Source organism: Coptis chinensis, chromosome 7 (genome assembly GCF_015680905.1).
Source record: "Coptis chinensis isolate HL-2020 chromosome 7, ASM1568090v1, whole genome shotgun sequence".
Lineage (NCBI taxonomy): Eukaryota > Viridiplantae > Streptophyta > Magnoliopsida > Ranunculales > Ranunculaceae > Coptis > Coptis chinensis.
In genome coordinates, this window is record NC_141462.1 from 80,843,009 (window position 1) to 80,849,104 (window position 6,096).

At 35.5% G+C, this 6,096-nt stretch overlaps 1 long non-coding RNA gene across 3 annotated transcripts; it reads right to left on the bottom strand.

Moving 5' to 3' along the window:
• Positions 1–1,451: 1,451 nt before the first annotated feature.
• Positions 1,452–4,203, bottom strand: LOC147489252 (uncharacterized). 3 transcript variants are annotated; one of them, XR_015201578.1, is made up of 8 exons: positions 3,886–4,203; positions 3,694–3,783; positions 3,523–3,607; positions 3,268–3,323; positions 3,046–3,121; positions 1,949–2,029; positions 1,641–1,749; positions 1,452–1,535 (listed from the first exon to the last, which is right to left on the bottom strand). It is a non-coding gene; the product is annotated as an uncharacterized LOC147489252 (long non-coding RNA). The 3 variants fall into 3 exon arrangements; XR_015201577.1 differs by having other exon boundaries at positions 3,694–4,202; XR_015201579.1 differs by having other exon boundaries at positions 1,454–1,553; positions 3,694–4,203.
• Positions 4,204–6,096: the final 1,893 nt, after the last annotated feature.

Genomic DNA, 6,096 nt, shown 5'->3' on the forward strand with positions numbered 1-6,096 from the left:
ATTTTTGTACTTTTGCACGTCGTCGCAGTAAACATGAAAATATTGGTTAAACCTGCGTTAAAGCACGAGGAATGATGTATATATGAATTCTTCCAAATCAGCCATGTGAAGCTAAACAAAGACGGATCAAGGCCGGGGACTCAAACATGATAGAATCGAGTCAGAATGGGACTATGTAAAGGAAAGCGTAAACTTTTGGAGCTCATATCTCATTAACCTGGACTCCGATGTTGGCAAGTAAGTTGCCAAGATGATCAACATGACTAGCTCTACCTAAGGTCAGAAATTGCAGAAATTGATGTCCGGACCCACCAATGGACATAGCGCATGGACCCACCTTTCATGCCCACAAGAAGAGATGAGTCATCAATCATGGAGCATGTCAAGACAAAAGTGTCAAATTATTAGTGCAAAGTTGACACCTTGCATGTAATTAATAAAATTAGGTGTTAATAGTTAAAAAAAAACAAGGTGTCACTTTGTTTTAATGTGGTGGATAAAAGTGAATTAAATGTGTGTGTGTGTGTTTTCACGTGGGATGAGGGAGAGAATTCTAGAAATGAAGAAAAAAAAACAAAACAAGGGGGGATGCACCTTATTTACTCCCTTGACTTTTTTTCTTTTATCATGTATTATTTTGTTTTAGCTCCTTAGTAGGAGAAGAAGTTTGTTTTTAGTTTTAGTTTTAGTTTTGAGTTTTTTATGAAAAAAAGCTTGTAATAGTTTTAATGGTATAACTTTTTGTGTTCTTGTTCACTACAAAAAGAACGACTTTATCCGACAGACGATAACTATCGCCAAAGGTATTACCGACAGCCAAAAACTGTCGCACGACCGACGGAAAATGCTTAGTCGGGGCATAGGCTTTCGACGGTTAAAAATAGTCAAAACTGGCCATCGGATATAAGTATCTATGCCGACGGATATTGTAGCTGTCATAGACCGTCAGGTATTGCTGCAGCCACGAACCGTCGGATATTACTGCTGTCATAGACCGTCGGGTATAACAACTGTCAATGACCGTCGGATATTACTACTGATAAAGATTGTCGGGTATTGCTTCTACTCGATAGCCTTTATCCGTCGGATATTAGTTTTTTTATTAAAAAAAATATTTATTATTTTTAAAAAAAAAATATTTCAGGTATCCTAAACATCACAATTATTACAAAATTACAAAAGAAGCCGCTTCAAATAATCCATCCCAACATCACAATTATTACAAAAAAAACCTCTTCAAATAATCCCAAAAGCCACACTTGGTATCAAACTTGAATGTTGAATGCCCTCTCAAGTATCCCTAATACCAAATCAATATAGAATATGCTCAGTAATGTATATCTCAAGTTATAATACACTTAAATTAATAGCATACTTGGGATCTATGGAAGTATCTCTCTAAGTTCAATTTATTAATGAAACAATTCTACAAGAGAGACACATAAAAACACATCTGTTGTTGTGGGTAATTTCCATATCCAGGATAGGCTCCACCATAAGCATACATGTTAGGATCTTGAGCAGGAGGGGCATATCTATAGGATTCGAGAAACCTAAATTCAGTTTGTAGGCTCAAAACTCAAATTAGCAAATGATGTGTGACCAAGAACCATAATTGAGAGACAATAATGTCATCATACCTTCAGTTTAAAATTATGGTATGGTAGTACTTTCTCTTTCTCTGTCTTGCTTTTCTCAAAATTCTATCAGTCTCTCCCTTTACATCGTCTAACAAACCACCTCCAATACCTGTATTAATACGAGGAGTGATGGTCAAATAGCCAGTAGGTCCAGAATTGATGCCTTTACCATTTAAAGACGTAAAATATTAAATACTCAAGGCAAGGCTATATTGACCAAGTAAATCACCATTTTAACAAGGAAGACATATTATGGTTCTTCAAAAGAAAAAACATATGAGACATTACACAATTTGTCAGATTAGTACCTTTTTCCTTTCTTCAAACAAGCAGGAAAATCCTCCATCAATTTCCTCATCTGAATCAATGATCACTCTCCATTCTCTATCCTGCAAAACCAATATATGTTTATAAAAAATGTGGAGATTGAAACTTCATTTGGATAGTACTTCTGTAATTATATGTTCGTCTCCTTTAAGAACTTTATTTGGAACATTATTGTACTTCTACTTGTATGCTTTTCTCCCATCTGAAAAGGAAGTAAGAAAATGGTATATACTTACGCTCCTCCCACACTTTCGACCAGAGGAAGACAAGTCCTTTGATTGATATTATCTATTCAATCTAATTTTAAAAGCTTACCATCAATGTCTTCTAGAGGGACATAAAAATGATATCAATTAAGATATTAAGATGTAAAATATGCACCTAAGAATGATTATCGTTGCTTTATGGTAAGAGGAAAACCTATATGGGGACTAGTAGTTCTCATGCTACCCATGTCCTTTTCTCTGTAGCAATTGATCTCATTATCTCTTCTCTGTAACAACTTACACACCTCTAACCAAGATCTTCTTTCTTTTGTAAGTACAACTTAATTATATCGATAATTTGATAATTCGATAGACAATATTGCTATTGCATCAATACAAAACCCAGGTTACCTATAGTTGGCCCATACCCAACAGCTAAATGGTCTAACCATGATCACTTGCGAGGTCTTTTAAATTTTAATGCATCAAAGAGAGACATTTCATATTTGTTAGCGTGTGTTCGTGTCAATTTGACTTAGCTATAGACATTGCTATATATATATATAGCGGTATGTTTGTGTTCTCTTTTCATGTTTCGTCTCTATATTCAATTAAATCTATCCCAGTGTCAGTTCATATATGTTAGGGCATCGTGCTAATAACGCATAAAAAGGTAAATCTGTTAGGCAGAGTCTTCAGGCAGCATTGGGCCATTTTAACTTTGCATTGATGTCATTATATAAACTCTTAGACAATCAGAATTCTTTTCTTGCAAAAACTTGAGATGTTCAATGAATAGTTTTAACATGCAAAATTAGGAAAAAGAAGTATGCATGTAACGTCAAGTACTTTTACACATAACAGTAAGCTACCTTCTCCATCTACATGGATACTTCCACCCTCAAGAATGAGAGACTGGAAATCTAGAAGCTTCTCGATATCCAAAATCTAACATGAAAAAAAAATTCAAGGTTTCAAATCTTCAATGGAGTGCTAGAACACAATATTACAACTTGGCAAGGGAGATTAAACTAATAATACCAGGAGTACCAGCTACCAATATGAAATCAATACACATAAATTTTATTGCCAACCTTCCTTGAGACAAGAAGATCAAGACTCTAGTCTCTGTAACAGCCATCGTCACCACCTACGCCACACAGAGAAACATTTGTGAGCAAATTGCTATGAACAAATAATATTTTCAAAACCAGCTTCTCAGTTTACTACACACACAAAAGAGGTATATATTTGTCCGCAATAGTATAGATCTAGAGCAAAACATCCACACAAGAACATACTGCAACATGTCTAAATAGATAGAATGTTTGCAGAGTATAGAGTCTTACCACCCCAGCTATTGAAGTTCCAATCTATTCCTGCAACCTTATGCTTTGGGTCTCCTAAACTCAGTGCCTTGTCATGTACAACAAACTATCCACCAAATCAGTTGGGATATTCCAACAATGTTCTAATAATTAAGCACATTTAAATTGTAAGCAAGAGTAGAGAAAACTCACAGTTGGTCCAATATCACAAAACCACGAATCATTCATACTCATCTCCACTACTTTGATATTTTCTGGTATCTTACTACGTGCATTAGACCACTATACAACACAAAAGCTTAGTAGTAGTTAGTCTCACTATAAAATGATAGATAATGTAAGACACCATAAGTAATTTTATGAACCTGAGCTGCAGATGTGCACATAGTCACATGTTCAAACTTCCATATAGCAGTTTCTACTCTTACAAAGGCATTCTATCCAGGAACTATGTACATCATCTCGCCAATTGTCTGGACGTTCCTGTAATTCATGTTGTAAAGCAAGCTAGTAAAGAGACTTGCACCATGCTTCAAAGTCAATAAAGTCTCAAGAACATACTTTTTCCTGAATTGTACTTGCTCCCTTTGAAATTGGATGTTGGAGCTTATTGTCTGCAGTTTTGTAATGTGGAGCTTTAGAAGAGAGAGCAAAAACGCAGGAACAAACCAGATCAACATTCTGAGAAAAGAGAATGCAAAAGGAAAAAAAATAAAATTTTAATCAAAATAATCAAATTTATTACCTTGAAGGCTTATTTATTAGTATTGATTAAATTTTAATCAAAATTAAATTTATTAGTATTCATGCAATTAAAACTTGATTTTACATTGAATTGAATGTGGGTGAGAGAGAGAGTGAGTGAGGGATTTGAGAAGGTGTTACCTTCTTGAAACGTGAGTGAGAGTGAGTGAGGGAAGGCAGCAGAACAAGCTTGAGTGAGAGGGATAATAGTTAGGGTTCTCTTTATTTTTTGATTTTTTCAGAAAATTTAGAGTGGGAACTAAAATTGGTGTGGTGCCCTGATAATTGGAATAGGTATGCCAACAACTGAACTCGCAAGAACAAACCGGACAGTTAATGAGTACAACAAAAATTTAATCAACAGTCGGAAAGAAATGATGGTTTACAACCGTCAAAATAACTGTCGGATAAAAGCTCTCACACAACCGTCGGTTATAACCAAAACACGTGAAGTGCTGAAAGGACTAAAGATGATGGCAAAATAATAAGTATTATTTGCGGGGGATATCCCTACGACCGAAACTGTCCGGGTAATCTTTCTTGAGTCTGTCGGGTAAAGTCATTTTTTTGGTAGTGGTTCTAAATGTAATATAAACTTTTTAATACAAGTGAGTTCTTTTATTATTCCTCTTCTTCTTCTTCTTTCTCATTTTACATATCTATTTGCTTCTTTCATTATATCCCTAGGATCATGAGCTAAAACCTTCCCTTTGGGGTTAATGATGCTCATGTGAGGGATGACCTTTGTGATGTGATTTTAGTAAGTTGTTTAGGGAGAACAACTAGACCTACATCCTATCCCAAAATGGTAGTTGGTGTAGAGTTTAGTTAGGAATCAAGGTGATGATCTTAGAGATAAGTCATTGCTTTAGTTCTACATGCTAGCAATATGATCTTAGAGATGAGTTATAGTGTTAGGGATCAAGTTAATCTTTATTAGGACTTGTCTATGAGTTCTAGGAAGGTTAAGATGTAAGAACCTAAAATCATATAATAGAGGTTATCTTCACATGAGGAAAACTAACTCTCCACACCTATCTAGAAGTAAATTTTTATCTTTTTAGAAGCTTCATGTTTACGTAACTTAAATTTTTCAGTTTTTGCATTAAAAGAAACCAAGTAGTTAGTATTAATTCATCCATAGTTTAAACTTACTCACTAGTTTCCTAAAAGAGCAAAAACAAGTTGTAAGTTGTCTTAGACTTAGGATGGTTCGAAATCCCGACTCAAAGCTATACACACGAATATCGTGAGTAAGGAAAATTATTTGTTTTCGCACTTTGTCAAGTTAGAGAATCAAATCTCTAACACTAGCAAAAAGCACAACATCCCTCTTCTATTTTCTTTTCTAAAAATCCCTAGAGTGTGGTTGGAAGCGCCGGAACCTTAGTCCACAAAAACTCTAATAAGAACTGAGTATAAATGTCTTCTGTTAATCGAGCAAACGTGCCTTATGGTAAACAATGGGTACCCAAAATTTTCACTCCTTCCTTCTCTTCCCTTTTCTATTCTCTTCCTCGCGAACTTCAGCTAATCATTTGGTGTAAGTCTCACCCATCTCGAATAGGTAATGGTCGTAGTACTTTTGCTCGAAAGCGACGTGCACGAATGATGGGGTAGTGTATGAATTGTCAAACACCTTTCTGTCCAGGTCTTGAATTACTATCCGATATGAGCCGGAGCCGGTATAAGGTATATTATTGTCCGACACCAGCTCAGCAGGACAAACTTCGTCGTCGTCCCGTTGCTCCCACAGGTTGGGATTCGTCTTGAGGATCTGACGTTAAAAGACTCACATTCGTCTTGAAGATTTGACGTTAAAAGATTCAAAATGTATATACTCGTGTCTTT